This window comes from Hypanus sabinus, chromosome 29, assembly GCF_030144855.1.
Source record: "Hypanus sabinus isolate sHypSab1 chromosome 29, sHypSab1.hap1, whole genome shotgun sequence".
In the NCBI taxonomy this organism is placed as follows: domain Eukaryota; kingdom Metazoa; phylum Chordata; class Chondrichthyes; order Myliobatiformes; family Dasyatidae; genus Hypanus; species Hypanus sabinus.
In genome coordinates, this window is record NC_082734.1 from 31,078,085 (window position 1) to 31,098,015 (window position 19,931).

Sequence of the window (19,931 nt, forward strand, 5' to 3'; positions counted from 1 at the left end):
AGCATCCTGACTGGCTGCATCATTGCCCAGTACGGGAACTGTACTTCCCTCAATCACAAGATTCTGCAGAGAGTGGTGCGGACAGCCCAGCACATCTGTAGTTGTAAACTTCCCATGATTCAGGACATTTACAAAAACAGGTGTGAAAATAAAGGGCCTGAAGGATTATTGGGGACCTGAGTCATCCCAACTACAATATATTCCATCTGCTACCATCCGGAAAACAGTACCGCAGCATAAAAGCCAGGACCAACAGGCTCTAGGACAGCTTCTTCCACCAGGCCCTCAGACTGACTAACTCATGCTGATTTGAGTGTATTTCTATGTTACACTGACTGTAATATTTATTATAAATGACTATGATTGCACATTTAGACGGAGGCACAACGTAAAGAGTCTTACTCATGTATGTGAAGGATGCAAGAAATAAAGTCAATTCAATTCAAACGTTGCATTTCACTGTGATGTTTTGATGTACGTGACAAATAAAGCTAATCTCAAATCTTACTGCACAAATGGGTCACGTACCTGACACGGGATCTGAAATACTCATTAGGGATGTGGGATCCAAATTCTTACTGACAATTGTCCAGTGTGCAGGCCTGACTATTAGACTGAGACGGAGAAAAAGGGCGAAGAATAATCAATTCACAAATTAACAATTACAGAATTATTTGAACTCTCAATTATAGCTCAAATAGTCATTTGGTCCATCAGCTTCTTACTGCCCTTGGGGACAAAAAGCATACTTAGTGGCCACGACTGGGTGCTCTCTTCTACCCAATGAAGTGGCCACTGAATGTATGCAGGCATTTTCTCCTGGTTATCTTTCTCGTACTTTGCACCATTCTCTGTAAACTCCAGAGACTGTCGTGTGTGAAAATCAAAAGGAGATCAGCAGTTTCTGAACACAGGTCATCATTCCGATGTGCCGTCAACATCTCTCAACCATCAGCGCAGGCTTCAGTTCATTAGCGTGTGTGATAAAGGTTAAAAAAAAATCAGCTTTATTTGCCATGTGTCTCATGGTCCAATAGCTCAATGGACAAGAGCAAAATTAGGCCATTCAGCCCATCGAGCCGGTTCTACCATTCGCTCACAGCTGATTTATTACCCCCATCTTTTCCCTCGTAATCTTTGACACTTACTAATCAAGAAGCTGTCAGCCTCCACAGACAACTGCGGCAATGAATTCCACAGATTCACCACCCTCTGGTCCTAGATTCGAGACAGTGAGGTGCATCAGATCAGCAATGATTGTGCTGGGGGCAGCCCACAAGTGCCAACATAGCATACCCACAACTCAATAATCTGACCCGTACATCTCCGGAACGTGGGAGGAAACCAGAGCACCCGGAGGAAACGCACAATGAACGTACAAACTCTGGACAGCGGTAGGAATTGAGCCCCGATCTGGGGTGACGGTGGTGTAAAAGCGACTGAGCCAACAGGCAAGCTGCTGTGAGGGAGCAAATCACCACACAGCGTACAAAATCAATTTTTAAGTAAGTATTTGAACAAAACTCCTTCTGGGATAGCCCAATGTATTTAATCTCCATCAGCAGAAGCGAGGTAACGCTGGGCACTGGCCAACACTGATGAGCCCCGAGTGGCAGCGCTGTTCACCTGTGCCCACTGTGCCTGGCATCAGTGTCGAGAACCAACTCGTGATCTGCCAGCAGAGGCAAATCTGTTTGCAGACGATTGCTGCCCAACATCACCCGTACAGCAGTGCCAACCTGACCTGCTGAGCTCCTCCAGCAGTGGCCCTTCAGCCCACAATGTAGTGCTGACCTTTTAACCTGCTCCAAGATCAATGCAACCCTTCCTTCTAGCAGAGTCCTCCATTTTTCTATCATCCACGTGCCCGAGAGTTTCACAATCTACCTCGTTATGATTTTGCCCCCTTATTGTTTACCTGCACTGCACTTTCTCTGTAGCTGTTGTACTTTATTCTGCATTATTACTGCTTTACCTTGTAGGCTCAAAGCACTGTCATGAGGAGCATCTCTGTACATTGTCAATAAACCAATTCCAACTTGCAACAAAAAAAAACCTCACCATTACCTTCCCATCAAGCTGGCTCACCCACTACTCCTCCAGTATCCCATCATCCTTTTCAAATTGGCCACACACCCTGGGAATAACCAGCACTGCCCTCTCCTCCAAAGACCCTGTAGAAGATTTGGTCACATCTCTGGCATTAGCGTGCAGCAGTTAGCTACAAGATTGGAGCTCGATTTCCACTGCTGTCCGAAAGGATTTCGTACGGTCCTCCCGTGACTGCGTGGGTTTCCTCCGGGTGCTCCTATTTTCTCCCACATTCCAAAGATGGATGGGTTAAGGTCAACAAGCTGTGGGCTTGCTACATTGGCCAGAAGCATGAGATGTGTGGGCTGGCCCCAGCACATCCTTGGACAGTACTGTTCGTTGACACGAGCTATGCATTTCACTGTGCATTTTGATATACACCTGACAAATAAAGCTAGTCTTTCTTCCAGTGATGTCAAAGCTGGGCTTTGGGCTGCCTGTGAGTTAAAGGAGCCTCCATTTGCCCAGCAGCTGTGTTTTAGATCATCAGTGCCTGACACCCAGCGGAAAGGGAATGTTCAGAAATAAACCAGAGCTTCACCAATAACCTGACTGACAGAGGCAATTCAAGAAAACAAGGTCACATCTCTGTGGGAGATCTCATTAGATACAGGAACTGCTCCTCTCCCCACGTACGGTTTCAGCTGGTAGTTCAGTAACAAACATCTGCATTTCTATGGCACCTGCCACAACTAACAAGTTTATGTACAGTTTTCCAAATTCCATTTATTTTCCTGTAAATGAAAGAAAATGAGTTTCAAGGCTAACATATGGGTCACATCAGTCTGTGACCTCCTCTGCAGCAACAATGAGGCCACTCCCAGGTTGGAGGAACAACATCTCATTCCATCTGTGTAGCCTCCAGCCTGATGGATTTCTCCAACTTCTGGTAAATTCTCCCCCTCTCTTCAATTCCCCATTCTGGATCTCTTCTCTTCTCCTCACCTGCCCATCACTTCCCCCTGTGCCCCTCTTTCTCCATAGTCCACTCTCCCCCTCCTATCAGATTTCTCCTTCTCTAGTCCTTCAACTTTTCCACCCATCGCCTTCTAGTTTCTAACTTCGTCCCCCACCCCCCTGACCACCTCTCACCTTCGAGCTTGTACTCCTACCCCTCCCCCCGCCTCAGTCTGATTTCTTCCCCCTTCCTTTCCGGTCCTGATGAAGATCTTGGCCCAAAACATTGACTGGTTATTCCTCTCCATAGATGCTGCCTGACCTGCTAAGCTCTTCCCGGACTGTGTCTGTTGCTTTGGACCTCCCCACATCTGCAAAATCTGTTTATGATACGCTGACATATACGTACTTCGATAATGGAGTGGATAATTTCACTTGCCCCCATCGCTAAACTGTTCCCACAACCTATGGACTCACTTTCAAGGACTCTTCATCTCATGCTCTTAATATTTATTATTTGTCTATAACACTAGACAAAGATTTTGCTTCCTGAATACTTTTGGGTCTCTTAGATTTTGAGCTGCTGATCATGAGTTGTGAAATAAAATGTCAAATATAAGCTTTTTGTTTTAAAAAAAAAATGGTGTGTGATAGGGAAGTTTCACGATGATTTTCAAGTCAATTAAAATGTTGCCCACAATGTTTTCAATCTCGTAGACATGTCAGGGCAGGGCGGATGCTATACAGCAGGACAGGCTATAAATCTCCATGAAGGATTTTGATATTTGAGACTGATGTTCCCCAGAATAACTGAGGCCAAGATTTAGGGAGACATTTTTCCTTAAGGAACACAAACAGGTCAGTGACAGGCAATTCAAAGTAGGACATGGAAGGAACTCAAGGGTTGTTGAACTACAGACCACCAAACTACGTGCAGCTGGTTGACAAAGTGCTCCAAGCACACAAAACCATGAAGAGCAACACGTCATTGAAGATTCATTTTCTGAATTCCATTTCGACTTCGTCCCTGCAAACCTTGGTGCCGTCAGTGACGAACATGGTGAAAGGTTTCAACAGGAACTGCGGTCATGGAGAAACAGTATCAGGGAACTGGAATCCATCAATACTGGCTGATTATTGTTGGACACTTAAGTGAGAAGCCTCAGACATTCAGTACAAACGAAAATCATTTTAGTTTAGTTGAACTATTGCAAAGCATCTGCACCGTTCTGCAATTAAACACATTCTGTTCGATGAAAGTTATTCTTGTTTCTCCAAATTCCTACATGATAAAAGTAGTCTGAACATATATTTATGTTCAGCTTCAAAGTCTATCAAACAAAAAAAATCTGAGAAAGTAACACTTTGGAAAATTTTATCAATTATTCTTTTTTTCTGTTGCATGTGCGCAGATTGTGGTCTTTTGCACACCTATCTGTCCATCCTGTTGGGTGCAACCTTTTATTGATTTTATTGTTTCCTGGGTTTATGTGCATGCCCCCAAGAAAATGAATCTTTATGGCAAGATATATGTAGTTTGATAATAAATTTTACTTTGAATTTGGGTCAAGCAACATAAGTTCCCAATGCAAGGTCCTAAACTGAAACATGGGCCAGCACTTTGCCCACATAGATACTGATTTACCTGCTGAATTGATTGGTTTTGCTCCACTTGTCAACACTGCTCCCTTGCCCGACAGCCAAGAGAGTTAGCAAACAGAAACCCCTCGCCTCAACAGCCAGGAAAGCGGGCAAATGGTCCCCCCCCCCCTCGCCCCGACGGCGAAGAGAGTGGGCAAACACCCCCCCCCCCACCATCACCTCACCCTGACGAACCATCAGGAAGTATGTGTGCTACATAATACAACTTCATTCAGAAACCTTCAGAAATGCAAGAAGCTGCAGAGAGTAGTGGATTCTGCCCAATATATCACAGGCACATCCTTCCCCACTATCAACAGCATCGACAAGAGGTGCTGGCTCAAGCTGGCAAGACTCATTGTCAGAAGATCCCCACCATGCCAGCTTCTCACAGCTACCATCGATCAGCAAGTACAGAAACTTATGTCTCCCACCACCAGGTTCAATAACGGCTTCTTCCCTTCAACAATCAGTTACTGAACCAAACCAGCAAGACCAGTCAAACATACAAAGTCAGCTCTGACAGACTGGGACAATGAGAACAGTGAGACAATGGACAGGAAGGCTGTTTCGTAATACCCCATGGAGCGAGAAGGGTAGGACAAGGCACAGAAAAGGGTCAAGGTCGTCCACTGCAACCTAAGAAGACCCCAGTTGTGACAAACCTCCTTCTCACTGGATCCAGACTCCTCAGGACGAGAGTGGAATTACCCCAGTGGAAACTCCCTTCAGCTTTTCCATTTTACAGTCCTGTCTGCTTTTGCCAATCACTGAATATGCTGGACAGCCTATCATATCAAAAGTAAGACCATTGTACCGCAATAAACTTGTTTTAAATGCTCTCGTTTTTGTCTAATTGGTTTAATGGATGTTTTCCTGGTGAACAATTCCTGGTTGCTTGAGGCCTAATGTTCAGTGATCGGCATGTTCTGGGATTGATGCCAAGGATCGAGGCCTGAGGGTCAAATTGGACGCCTGGAAATCAAGACCCAAAGGCCACAGCCAAGACAGCGAATCTCTGCCAGTCCACTGGGAAGGTCTGCATGCCCGAGTCCATGCCCGCTGAAGTCCAGGGGGCTGTTCTGGCCAGAGACAAGGCATCAAGTCTCAAAGAGTCCACTGGGAAGGTCTGGAGGCTGGGGTTAAAGGACTGTGTGTGTACGAGCACGGAAGGGAGGGAGGGAGGGACTTGCTCAGTTGTTTGTACTGCCGAGCATCATGCCATGCCATGCCGGAATAGGTGTATTTCACCATGGACAAATAACAAATAAAACTGAACTTGGAATCTCTAATGCTACATGTCTACGATGCTGCTGCAGTCGCCTCCTCGTTGGACGGATGTCAATCCCTGCTTCCCCAGTCAGGTCAGGAAGCCGAGACTGGGACTTGGTGCTTATCCAGACAGGAGAAGCAAATCCAGGCCCTTATTTCAAGAAGGCAGGAAAGGACTGACTGAAAATCTAGCCCTTCTTTCAACAGGACAGGAAATGACTGACTGCAAAGTAAACATCGGGGCTTCCTTTGTTAAAAGGAGGGAGGATGGCGTTATCTGGCTTCACCACTGGGCCAAAGTCCCTCTTGGCCAAGATGAGTCACACAGTACTGAGTCAGTCCCTGACAACCTACGGGAAAAGCAGTGCAGGAAAAGACAGGCTGTTAAAAAGGGACAAATACTTCCAGCATATTGCTGCCTCTCAAAAAGCCAGCTCTTATTCAGTCTTTCACAGCCTCAAGGATACACCGAGATGTCCTTGCCGCCAGTGTCTGAAAGAAAAATCACTGTTATATTGGATATACAGTACGCCACAGAAACAGGCCTTTCATCCCAATCACTCCATGCTAGTTTTTGCGCGACACTCACACCTTTCATCTTCCTCAGCCAAATCCGCCAGCGTGCCCCCACTCATTCCCCACAAGTGCTTGTCCAGTAGAGGCCGATAGGTTCTTGATAAGTAAGGGCGTCAAAGTTTTACAGTGAGAAGGCAGGAGAACGGGGTTGAGTGAATGGTGGAACAGACTCGATGGGCCAAATGGCCTAATTCTGCCCCCGGGTCAGCCTCCCTTTCAATGCGTCAACAGCACCTGTCCAAACTGCTGCCAGTGAGAGTAAATCACACCACGGAGTCGTTAACCTTTCTGAACGGATTCCTCGGTGACTCTCTCCTGCCGACATCCTTTCCTACCCGGCGAGCACTCCCTCGACAGAACTCTAAAACCTTACTGGGACATTCTAGTCATTTTAGCCCACCATGTTGTACTCAAGGGCACAACAGTAGTACAGCGGTTAGTGCAATTTTAACACAGTTCAGGGAGTTCAGAGTTCAATTCCCACTCCGTCTGCAAGGGGTCTGTACGTTCTCCCTGTGAGTTTCCTCTGGGTACTCCGGTTTCCTCCCACAGTCCAAAGGGTAATTGATCATTGCAAATTGCCCTGTGATGAGGCTAGAGTTAAATCGGTGAGTGGCTGGGTGGTACAGCTCGTGGGGCCTGTTCTGCACTGCATCTCTAAAAATAAAATAAAATCAACCTAACACCTCCCTCCCGCACAACCCTCCATCTTTCTTTCATCCAAGTGCCTCTTAAATGTCCCTAATGTATCCATCTCTCCCACCACCCCGGCAGAGCGTTCCACATACTCCCCACTCTTTTAAAAGAAAATATTTCTGACATTGGGGGAAAGTATGGGGGGGCGCGCAATCAACTTAAGAATATACCCCTTTGTATTAACCATTTCTGCCCCGGGAAGAGGTCCCTGGCTGTCCATTCGATCTGTGCGCTTCAACTTTTTTTTTTGAGAGTCTTGGGTTGTTTTTCATTCCCAATAGACAAACCTCTCATTTTTGGAATCTTCCTCGCCACTCTGACTCGCACCTTCTCAAGGGCTTCAGTATCCCTCCCTCACAGTCACATCACTGCTGCCTCGTTGCCACAGCAACACAGGGTTAATCCTGAACGCAGGTACTGTCTACGTGGAATTTGCACGTCCTCCCTGTGACTGCACAAGTTTATGCTGGGCGTTCCTGAATCGGGGCCAGGATCTATCCCATCATTATCAGACTCTCAGCACTGGAAGGTACATTCCCGGTTTCCAAATATGCCTTGTTGTGACCCTGGCTCTTCAAAGTACATCTGTGTCACCATTACTACCCCGAGATTCATTTTTGCAGGCATTTACAAAGAAATACCACAGGATCAATGAAAAACTACAAAGACTGACAAACCACCAATGTGCAAAAGTAAAACTGTATAATAACCATAGCATTAGAAACATAGAAATCTACAGCACGTTACAGGCCCTTCGGCCCACAATGTTGTGCTGACCATGTAACCTACTCTAGAAACTGCCTAGAATTTCCCTACCGCATAGCCCTCTATTTTCCTAAGCTCCGTGTATCTATCCAAGACCCTATTGTATCCACATTGATCATTCATTTAGACAAATTCAAGTGCAGATTGCAGTGATCGTGGCTCTGAAGTACATTTGGTAGAATATGTTGTAGTCTTGTGAGCTGCCTGCTTAATCTACCTGCACTGCCCTTTCCTTACTGCTGTAACACTCCTTCATTGTGTTCTTCGAAGAATCTCGGTAAGGAATGATCTGTCCGCATGGCTCTCGAGAAAAGATTTTCCACTGAATATCAGTACATGTACCAATCACAAACCCATCATCCATTCCTCACACACTCCAAACATGTGCAGGTTACCGGAGTAATAGGCTGCTCCAAACGGATAAGCGAATGCACAGAATAGGGAGATCGGACGAGAATGTGGGAACTCCATGGACAGCAGAGATTCAGTGGGCCTAATGGGCTGGCTCCAAGCTGTACGACTGAATTGCGTGCTTTAATGGCAGGCATAGCATCATAGAAGTTTGCTGCATGCAGATTCATCCCTTCGTACACCAGTATCAGTGTGTTCCTGGCACTGGAAAGAGTGACACTGCCAGCAAAAATTTTACTAGTACAGTAGAATGTCTGGAAAGGCAAAGAATGAGGCTGAATGGCCCAGTTCACTCCTGTGTCTGGCTCAAATTACAAAGTAAATTTATTAAAGTTCACATACGTCACCCTATACAAACCCAAGATTCATTCTCTTGTGGGCATAATCAATAAGTACAAGAAACAATAGAATTGATTAAAGACCGCACCCAACAGGACAGGAACAACCAACGTGCAAAAGACAACAAACTGTGCAAATACAGAAGACATATTAATAACAAACTAAAAAACAATAAATATCGAGAACATGAGATGAAGAGTCCTTGAATGTGAGTCATGTGAGCCAATATCTTGTGGAAACAGTTTAGTGACGGGGCAAGTGATGATGAGTGAAGTTACCCCCAAATGGTTCAGGGGTCTGATGTTTGAGGGGTAATAACTGTTCCTGAACCTGGTGGTGTGGGTCCTGAGGCTCCTGTACCTTCTTCCTGATGGCAGCAGTGAGAAGAGAGCATGACCTGGGTGGTGAGGTCCCCGATTGTGAATGCTGCTTTCTGCAACAATGCTTCATGTAGGTGTGCTCAATGGTAGGGGAGGGGTTAACCCTTGATGGACTGTAGCATCCACTACTTTTTTTATACACAAGATTTCTAGTTCAAAGACACTGGTGTTTGCATACCAGGCCGTGATACAGCTAGCCAATACACACTCCACCACACATCTATAGAAGTTTGGCAAAGTTTTAGACATCATGCCAAATCTTCAATGGGAGTACAGGTGCTGCTGTGCTTGCTTTGTAATTGTATTTACATCCTGGACCCAGGAGAGGTCCTCTGAAATAATGACACATCTGTTGAAAGAGCACTAAAGTTGCCAACTCTATCTCACTTCCCACAGATGCAGACTGACCTGATGAGTTCTTCCAGCATTTCTCTTTTTTTTAAATTTCAGATATGCAACATCTAGAGGAGTTTTTTTTTAAACTAGGTCAGCTGACAGCAATGGGCTTCTCCCAATCAGTCGCTGAATACCAATTATTTGCTGTTTGCATCACGCAGATGTGTGGTGTCCTCTCGAGTATTTGGACCTGTTCTAACACGTTGATCAAATCAGGGGATGTTTCTGGGCAGCTCTATAACAGATTTCCAGTGACCTGTCCCCACTGGAGAGTGAGCGAGCGAAGTGTGAAGCTGAGCACAAGGCAGAAGCAAGAGTCGGCCAACTGGCCCGTCAAGCCTGTTCTGCCATTCACTAAGATCATAACTGATCTGCCTATGGACTCAGCTCTACCCACCTGCCTTTTCCCCAAAACCTTTAATTCCCCTGCTATGCAAAAATCTATCTGGGTCCAAGATATACGGACAGCAGTAACCTCCACTGGGCAGAGAACTCCACAGGTTCACTACTGTCTCGGAGAAACAGCTTCCTCCTCATCTCCATCCTGAATCTTGAGACTCTGTCCCCTAGTTCTAGTCTCACTTAACAAACTTTTCTGCCTCTATCTTACTTGGAATTCCTCCAGCATCTTGTGTGTAGGGATCTGGACCGCCAGAATCTGCAGTCTCTCGTGACTTTGACCCCAGTTTCACATCAACATCCCCAGGGTCAATATCACAGATTAACATGTTCACTGTACATTCAAGGGTCAATATCACAAGTTCACTCTACATTAATGCCAGCGGTCAATATCACAGATAGAGAACATGTTCACACTACATTAACAAGGGGGTCAATGTCATAAATAGATTAACACGTTCACTCAACATTTACACCACGGGGGTCAATGTCACAGATACAACACGTTCACTCAACATTTACACCATGGAGGTCAATGGCACTAACGGATAATATGATCACTGGTGTTTGCAAGAATTTGTTCAGACTGGATGCTTCTCCTACGTGAGGGACACGACTCTAGTCAGCCAGCGATCTCTTGGATGGCAAACCAGCATCTTTACCTCCTTGGGAAGTTAGAGATTTGGGCTGTCGCCAAACACAAGCAAATTTCTATAAATGTATGGTGGCGTAGCAGTTAACACAATGCTTTACAGCTACAGAAAACACCAATCGAGCTTCAATTCCCGCTGCCGTCTGTAAAGAGTTAGCTTTCCCTTTGACTGCGTAGCTTTCCTGCAGGTTCTCAGTTCTTCCCACATACCAAAGACGTACTGAGTAGGGTTTGCAAGTTGTGGGCATGCCATGGTGATGCTCAAAGCATGGCAATACTTGTGGGCTGTCCCCAGCACATCATCGCACTGCGTTTGTCATTGGCGCAGAAGATACATTTTTGATGCACGTGCAACAAATAAAGTTAGTCTTTAACCTTTTAAACTATGAATGTTGCAACTCCAATGCACAGGGACGCAAGAGTGTAGCACTTTGCCTAAACTGGGAGGTTACACTGCACCTCAGTAACATGACCACCATAGTTCTCTGGTCTTTGCTCAGAGAAGGAAGTGAGGAAGAGGAGGTTTACCAGAAGAGTTCTGTGGTGAACTACATATACCTGTCTGGACACGCCCCTCTGCTGACTGCTCCTGTGGCTCCTCCCACAGACCCCTGCCCCCTCAGTCTCCAGGATGTTGTGTGGTCATTTCTTGCAGCTAATAAAAGCCTATCGTTCGCCTCCTGTCTACGAGAGTTATTGATGGTGCATCAAGTTCCAAGGCTGCCCTTCATTTCACTTGGAGCAAGGGGTGGTTTGGTAGCTGGACAAGGTTAGCAGAAAAAACAGAGGCACAGGTTCGAGGCTGAGAGTGAAGGACACGAGTAAGGTGACATCAGGGAGACGTTTATTTGCACAAGCCGTTGGTATTAATCTGAAACTCACTGCTCCCGAGGATGGTGCAACTGATAATCGTTTCAAAAGAAAATTCGATGAACGCGGTAGGAAAGGAAACTTAACACTACAGGAATGAGACAATCTCTGCAGAGAGTCCCAGGAGTCAAGAGTTCAAAGAGCAAATGGTCTCCTACACTGCTGAGACTATGACAGCAGGTCCCTCTGACATTTATTGGGAGTTCCTCTTCAAAGTTTCTAATTATTCTTTGCCAAGTTCTGTATTCCAACCACTAACATTTCTCGTGCATTTGCTTTGAGCTCGTTTGTGGTTTCCTTGCATTCATGCCACTGGGTTCTGGTCCCTCCTGTAACAATTATTTATTTTCTAAAAGCTTGTTATCTTAAAGCTTTTTCTCAGGACAGTTCTGTCTTCGGTGAGTGACAACCTGCAAAGGATAGACATAAATGCAAATTTTTCTCTTTTGCAGAGAACAGCAGGCTCACCAGTTAACCCTTCCTGGTGGATATGTAGTGATTTACTACCCATTGACTGTACCAAGGTTCAGTTGAAAACTATTTCGCCTGCCATCCATACTGATCATTTCACCCCAATGAGGCAGTTCAAGGGAAAAGTAATGGCAAAGTCTGAAATATAGAAGGGGTAGTGCAGGTAGACAGCAAGGTGCAAGATCATAATGAGGGAGATTGAGAGGTCACGAATCCAACTTATCGCACAACCTTTCTGTTCAATAGTATCAGAACTGTGGGACATGAGCTGCCCTCCAGCCAGGTGTTACAAGCTTTGTACTTTCTGCCCGATGGGAGAGGGGCAAAGACAGAGCGTCCAGGGTGGGTGGGATCTTTGATTATGTTGGCTGCTTTACTCAGAGTCCAGAGGGGATGCTTGCTTCTGTGATGTGCTCTGTTGTGTCCACAACTCAGCAGTCTACTGCGTCCTTGGGCAGCCGCCTAACAAAGCCCTGAAGCATCCAGATGCGAAGCTTTCTATGGCGCCTTTACGTATCTAATGGATCTATGTAGCCCAAGAGATGCAATGCCTGGGTTCCTGCGTTCACCTTGAGGTGTACCATCTTGATGCCTGGATGGAGGCGACTGGGGCAAATACTGGGTTCAGAACTTAAGAGTTCATGCCTTTGTGCAGAAAAATGAAAGCCTGCCAGGTCCTGCTAATGTCACCAGAATGACTGAAGACAAAAACACACTACAATTGTTCTGAAACTGAGGATGCCCTTTATTAGACGAGAGTCAGGAGAGGTAACCCAAGACTTCTGAAGAGATCGAGGGTGGGGGGGGGGGGGGGGAGGAAGGAGGGAATGATAGGGAGGAGTGAAGATTCACCAAGATGTTGTTGGGGGTGGAGCAGCATTTCACTTTCGAGAAAGAGGCAAGCCCAAGTTTGTTCTCTCAGGAAGAGTGGACATGACTGAAATATATAACATTTATCAGGGGAATAGAGTAGGCAGACCACAAGAAACATTCCCCATCTCAGAAAGATAAAACTATACTCTGATTTCAGATGGGGGGGGGGGAGAGAGAGAGAGGACCTGTTCTACCCAGAGAGCAGGGTGTTCTTCCCAAGAAAATGATTCCCATCCTCCTCCTCCTCATTGTGATCCACTGTCCTCTCCTCTCACATTCGTTCTTCTCCTACCCCTTCGTCCTTCTACACATCACCCGCTGGCTTCTCACTTCATCCCCCACACTCTCGCACCTTCTACCCCTCACCCATCACCTGCCACCCATCCACCCACCTTCCCCTTCACCTGGTCTCACCCATCATCTCCCTGGCTGCTCACTTCATTCCCCCCCCACTCTCCCACCCACCTGGCCTCACCTATCACTTCCAGCTTGTACTCGTCCCCCTCCCCACCCTCTCACTCTGGCTTCTGTCCCTTTCCCTTCCAGTGCTGCTGAAGGGGCTCAATTCGAAACACCGCCAGGCCATTCCCACCCATAGATGGTGTGTGTGTGTGTGTGTGTGTGTGTGTGTTGACTGCAGATGGATTTAGAGATTGAAGTGCATAAAATGGTGAGGGAAATGGACAGCAGTACACAACATTTAAGAACTCTTTAGATGAGAACACGAATTGTTTAGGCACACAGGGGTACCATAAAATACAACAGCACAATTGGTCCAGTCAGCCCATACAGACTCCTGTATCATGACTTCAATCCCATTCTCCTGCCCTCTCCGTGTAACTTTGACACCCTTACTAATTAAGAACTTATCAACCTCCACTTTAAATATACCCAGTAACATACTCTCTACAGCTGTCTATAGCAATGAATTCCGGAGACTCATTGCCTTCTGGCTGATAAAAACCTTCATCTCTGTTCTATTCTGAGGCTGTGCCCATTGGTCCCAGACTCCTCCACTATTGGGAACATCCTCTCTACATCCACTCTGTCTGCACTTCCACATTCCATAGGTTTCAGTAAGATCTCCCTCCCCCCCCCCCCCCACCGCATTCTTCAAAACTTCAGCAAATACAGGCCCAGAGCCATCAAACAATCACATTAACCCTTCCATTAACAAGAACATTAGTGTGAACTTCCTCTGGACCAATTCCCAAGCAAAGCATTTCTCAGATAATGGGACACAGTAATTACTTGGGATGGGTGCCCAGTGGTGAGCACGGATGGGATGGGCTGATTGGCCCACTTCCATGCTATATTTCCCCGTGATTTAGTGTGATTTTTTTTGGGGGGGGGGGGAGAGGTTGGGGCTGTTGTAGGAGGAAACGCTGCACATGGGGTGACACACTGACACGAGGATCACAGTGCAATTACTTCTGAGATAAAGGTAGCACCCGGGATCAGTTGTCTGTGTCTTCTCCACCACTGAGCTTGTCTCGGCTGGGAGACTGCAAATGGTCCTGACCATCCGGTCACAGGAATATCTTTACTGTGAAATCCATTCTAGGCTGGGATTTCCCTGCTTTGGGACAGTGACGAAGTTGGAAGGCTGCACAGGAAGATCCTATCTGCACCAGGTCTCACCCCCAAAGCCCAAGACGCTGCGCATTCATATAGAGACTGCTTTGATGCTGTCAGCTCCCAAGCAAAGACAACCAAATAAGAAGGAGAGCACAGATTTACGGGGAGAGGAGAAAGAGTTAAAAGACACCCTGGTGAGAGAGCTCTTCCTGCAGAGGGTGGAGGGCACTGGGCACAAGGAATGAGCTGGCAGAGGGAGGTACAATAACGACGTTTAAAAAGGTACGTGCTCAGCCCATAGCTAGGAAAGGCTCAGAGCAAAGCAGAGAAATGAGACTAGCTTGGTCAGCACGGACACGTTGGAGTAGGTCAAAAGGTCAGCCCAATACCGTGGGCCTGAGGCGCAGTACCGTGTTGGTTTATGTTCAGCCCTTCCTCAGCCCACCAGGTCTAAGCCAATCCAGAGCTCTCAAGTTGCCCACTGCATTCCCCCTAACATTTCATGAACTGCCCCACACACCGGGGCCATTTGCAGCGGCTAGCTAAGCCACTGGTCTCTGGGATGTGGGAGGAAACCGGAACACCCAGAGGAACCCCACACGGTTACAGCATGCAAACTCCAGCAGAAGCCAGGTTCAAACCTGCCCGCTTCCTTTGGCTGAAAATAAAATTTTTCATAAGCATGGAACAGAGACAGTGGACACTCTTCTCAGCTACAGAAACAAATGAACCTCCACTGGAAAATCTGTCAAACTCTTAAGAGATTTCAAGGGGGCAAGTGCTGCAGAAGTTTAAATTCTACTTGATTACAACCAATCTTTCAATGACCAACTCTACCATCTTTACTAACCCGAGAAGAGTTTATTCATCATAAATACCAGAAAGGCACTAGGTCCATTTTTGCTTGCTTCTCCTGGCTGTGAGTCTAGAATTGAAAGTGAGTTGCTGGCTTGAGGACCAAAAAGGAGAAGTTTCTTTCCTCTGGGGATGGCGAAGTTGGAATAGTCCTCCCCCGAAGGCTGTGAAATTCAGTTATTGAGTTCGCTCACTGAGCACAGTAACAGATTTTTGGATATTTCAGAATTAAGGGATATGGGGATAGCATTTAAACCAGCTCTGATCTTGCAGTATGACAGCCCAAGGGCAGAATGGCCTACTGCAAGGAGGATGAGAGGAAGGCAAGTGGCTTGTTTCACTGTTTTGTTGCTGTTGATGCCTGTGCATTCTACAAACACGGTGGTCGCGCTACGTACGCTGGCATGGGGAAGTGCAGCAATGCTTGCGGGCTGCCCGCAGCACATCCTGAGGCTGCGTTGACTGTTAATGCAAATATGTGCGATAAATATCTGAACCATGATGCAAAAAGAGCAGCGACAGCTCCTTCAACGTGGGTGGGATGCTCTCCATTCGCAAGGCATCATAGACGAAGCAGCCCGCAGCCAGCTGCAGCCGGCCCATGTCCACATTCAGCCATGGCTTGGTAAAGCACCGAACAGTGACCATCACCCACAAGTCCAATCAGCCATTCACAAAACACCAAGCATTGACAGCAAGTCCAATCACCCATCCATGTCTTCCAGACCAAGCTCCTCACTATCAACAAGCTAGGGATTATTCAGAATCAGGTTAAATATCACTGAGAAATTTTGTTTTGCAGCATCAGTACAGAGCAAAACACAAGTCCTACAAACCACAATAAGAAATATGCTTTAAAAATTAAATTAGTGCAGTTACATTTTTCATCTGTTGGCTCATTGTTCATTCAGGAATCTGAAGGAGGGAAAGCAGCAGCTCTCAGGGTCTCTCTCCATGCTCCTGTACCTCCTCTCCAGTGGTAGTGACAAGGAGGAGCGCATCCTGGGTGATGCCACCTTTTCAAGGCGTCGCCTCTTGAAGATGTCCTCGACGGTGAGGAGACTAGTGTCCACAACAGAGCTGGCCGAGTTTGCAACCCTGCGCAGTGGCCCCTGCACACCAGACGGTGATGCTCTCCAAGGTACACCTGTACAAATGTGTACTGTCGACGACAACCTTAAACATGGACAGCAGGCTGAGAATCACAAGTGACAAGCGAATCACCTCCTGAGAGCTGAAGGCTTTCCCACCATTAATAGTACAACAGCCCACTCCTCTCTTGGATGAGTGAGGCTCATGCAACTCCTAGTCTCTCTGCCACCCAGGGCACGGTAAATTCAGTTGAGTGCCACCTCATCCACAACACTAAAAGGCAACCACTGCCCACTTATTTTAATTCAACTTCCCATTCTCATTCCAACATGACTGTCCATGGCCTCCTCTACTGCCATGATGAGGCCAAACTCAGGTTGGAAGAACAACTCTACTTGGGTATGAACATCAACCTTACCAACTTCTGGTTATTTCACCCCTCTCGCCCTTTTTCCATTCTGAATTCTGGCTCCCCTCTCCCTGCTTTTCTTCCCTCTCACCCATCACCTCCTTCTGGTTCCTCTTCTCCTTCCCATTCCACCATAGTCTATTCCTTTCCTATCAGACTCCTCCTTCTTCAGGTCTTTCTCTCTTCCACCTATCAGCTGTCAGCTTCTTACTTCATCGCCTCCCCGCATGCCCACCACCTACTCCCCTCACCTATCAACCTGTCAGCATGTACTCCTTCCCCCTCCCCTCTCCCACCTTATTCTGGCTTCTTCCCCCTCCCTTTCTGATCTCATTAAAGCAGAGTTTCTCAACCGGGGTTCCGCGGAAACCCTAGAGAGATCGTGATTAAAACCATAAACGTTTTTTTGAATTTCACGCAACGTGCGACACACAGTGGCGGGCAGTGACTGAGCTGCCCCATTAGCATCTCGTTAGAGGTCTCTCAGCCCGTATGGCAAGTGCGCGGCAGGGCCTACCTTTAGAAAACTAAAATCCCATGTTGCCTTAAGCCAGTTGTTTAACAGAAATTTATTACGTTTGAGTTTTTAGATTTTAAAAAAGGAAAAGAAAGATTAATTTCAAGGTAAGCCAAGCTTAACTATCTTTGGGGGGGGGGGGGGGAGAGAAAGGTTGGGGCTAAAAATTCATTCTCTGCTCAAAAGAGCATTGTTTTTGGATTAGTATATCAACTTCCTGATCACACTAATATAATTTTTTTTTAATGTAGGGGTTTGCTGAGACCTGAAAATTATTTCAAGGGATCCCTCCAGGCAAAAAGGTTGAGAAAGGCTGTGATAAAGGGTCTCAGCCTAAAATGTCGAATGTTTGTTCCCCTGCATAGATGCTGCCTGACCTGCTGAGTTCCTCCAGCATTTTGTAGGTGTTGCTCCAGATTTCCAGCTTCTCTGGAATTCTCTTGCGTTTACAAGCATAAATACTCCACCTCCCCCCCTCCCCCAAACTAGTATGTGCGCCACCTCCCAAACAGTGACCCACCCATGGTACCCCCACAAAACCAACAGCGTCCACCGCCGAGGACACCACCACCACCCACAGGATCCCAAATGGCACACCACCCAACCTGGAAATGCACTGTTGGGTCCAAAATCATCTCAAGATCCGATCCTGGGAACTGCCTCCCTCTTCACACAAATCGGAGTGTCTCGCCATCACCTGTCCCGGAGCCACTGAACATGGGGAACAAACTCCAGCAATATTTACACACCAAAAGAAGACTCAAGACAAATCTACGTCAGGTCAATTGGGCCTTGGATATCTCTGCTGGGCTACTGGCCAACGTCGCTTTCTGGACCACTTTGGTCTGAAACCTGTTGCAGCCATTTTGAAACTAGATGGGGGGGGGGGGAAACTTCGGTACAAAACAAAATAAAAACACCACGGTGTAGGGGAGAGAGAATTGTTTTGAAATGCAAAATGCGAACGAAACTGCACTTATAGAAGGAAACGCGTATTCGTGACTATAACATTCAGACATGGAACCAAAATCAAGGCGGAAACTTGTAACAGAATGTCTCCAACACCTCCACCATCTCACAGAAAGAGAGAAAAAGAACGGATTGTTACATCGACAACTGGGAGAGACGGCTTTACTGCCTCGTCCTGCAGTCTCGGTGCGTGTCACGGTCGATGAATTTTTGTTTATGGGCAGAAGCGTACAGCGCAGCTGGAGAGGGGGCTCGCTGCCCCCGAGCTCCGCCGGACTAACAGGCGACAGCCTCACAAGCCTCCGGCTGGTGCAGTGGAGAGAGAGAGAGAGAGCGCTGCACGGCGTACCGCTGGCAGATTATAACTCTCCCCTCAGAAACATTTTCTTCGAGGGGAAGAAGGATCGGCGAGTGCAAGTTTAAAGAAAAATAACACACGTCCACCAGAAAGCGTTCTAACGTTTGTTAATACGAAACCGTAACCAAAAGAGCAAAGGAATGCCAGCAGCGGTTATAAAAAGATGCTCTTTAAACTGTTTTCTAAAAAAAACAGGGCGTGACAGACCGAAACAAACACCACACGACCCCCACGCGAAAACGGTACAGACACCAGGAAGTTTTGCCGAACAGCGTGTCCCGGCTCCGCTGATTAAAATCTTCGACAGAAGATTTTTTTTTCTTTTTGCAACGTGTGACGTTAACATGCATTTGAACACAGATTTGATCTCAACGCACATCACAGATTTACAGCTTCGCCGAAACTACTGCAGACGAGAAAAAAACAGCAATTAAGCCAACCGTGGATTTTGCAGTGGGAGTTATGAAGAACGGCGTTGCTATTAATTAGATCACGGCGATTTAATCAGAATGAGATGCATTTGCTTCAGAGGAGTGTTTTATTTTCGCCTCCCTCCCAGCCTCCTCTTACCTTTGCATGGCTGTCACTGGGATGTAGTCACTCCGCTGATGAAATATTACAGCGAGGGGCAACTTCAAACGTTACAGATAAGAAAGGAGGGGGCTGCAACATTGGGTGAGGAAAGAGAGAGGAAGGGCAAAACTAAAAGCAATGAGGTATTGGTGATTGGGGGGGGGGGGGCGGTGAGCATTCACTCTCGCAGCAGCACAACAACCCCAGCGCTACCGCGATCCCGGATTAAAGAGCTGCAACCCCCGCGCCTGCGCACTCCCGCTGGTTTCCCCCGGACCGCGGAGGTGACGTCACCCTTACAGATTGTTAAAGGGGCCGCGTACCGGCCAGAGGTGATGGCGGAATGGGGAGGGGGGAAGAGGGAGCAACGAGCAAAGGAAGGAAGATAGATGGATGTAGTTGAATGGATGGATGTGGATTGATGAATGGATGTTGGTGGATGGATGGATGTGTATGAATGGATGGATGCAGATGGATATGGATGGATGTGGGTGGGTGGATGGATGTGGATTGATGAATGGATATGGATGGATGTGTATGAATGGATGGATGCAGATGGATATGGATGGATGTGGGTGGGTGGATGGATGTGGATTGATGAATGGAAATGGATGGATGTGTATGAATGGATGGATGCAGATGGATATGGATGGATGTGGATGGGTGGATGGATAGATGTAGTAAGATGCAGATAAATGGATGTGGGTGGATTTTGGATGGATGTGAATGGATGGATGCAGATGGATATGGATAGATGTGGGTGGATTTTGGATGGATGGATGTTCCATCACATTTCTCCATTTTTCTAGGGGTTGAAACCATTCAGACTAACTGGGATGCGTCAAGCAGAG

General features: G+C 46.9%; 1 protein-coding gene across 1 annotated transcript in view; it reads right to left on the minus strand.

Annotated features, from left to right (window-relative positions):
• Nucleotides 1–19,190, minus strand: part of LOC132383210 (transmembrane protein 184B-like) — a 94,583-nt gene extending 75,393 nt beyond the window's left edge. The window contains exon 1 of the mRNA XM_059954100.1: nucleotides 19,078–19,190. The gene's annotated coding sequence lies outside the window, so the exon portion shown is untranslated. The remainder of the gene's footprint in view (nucleotides 1–19,077) is intronic.
• Between the last annotated feature and the right edge of the window lie 741 nt (nucleotides 19,191–19,931).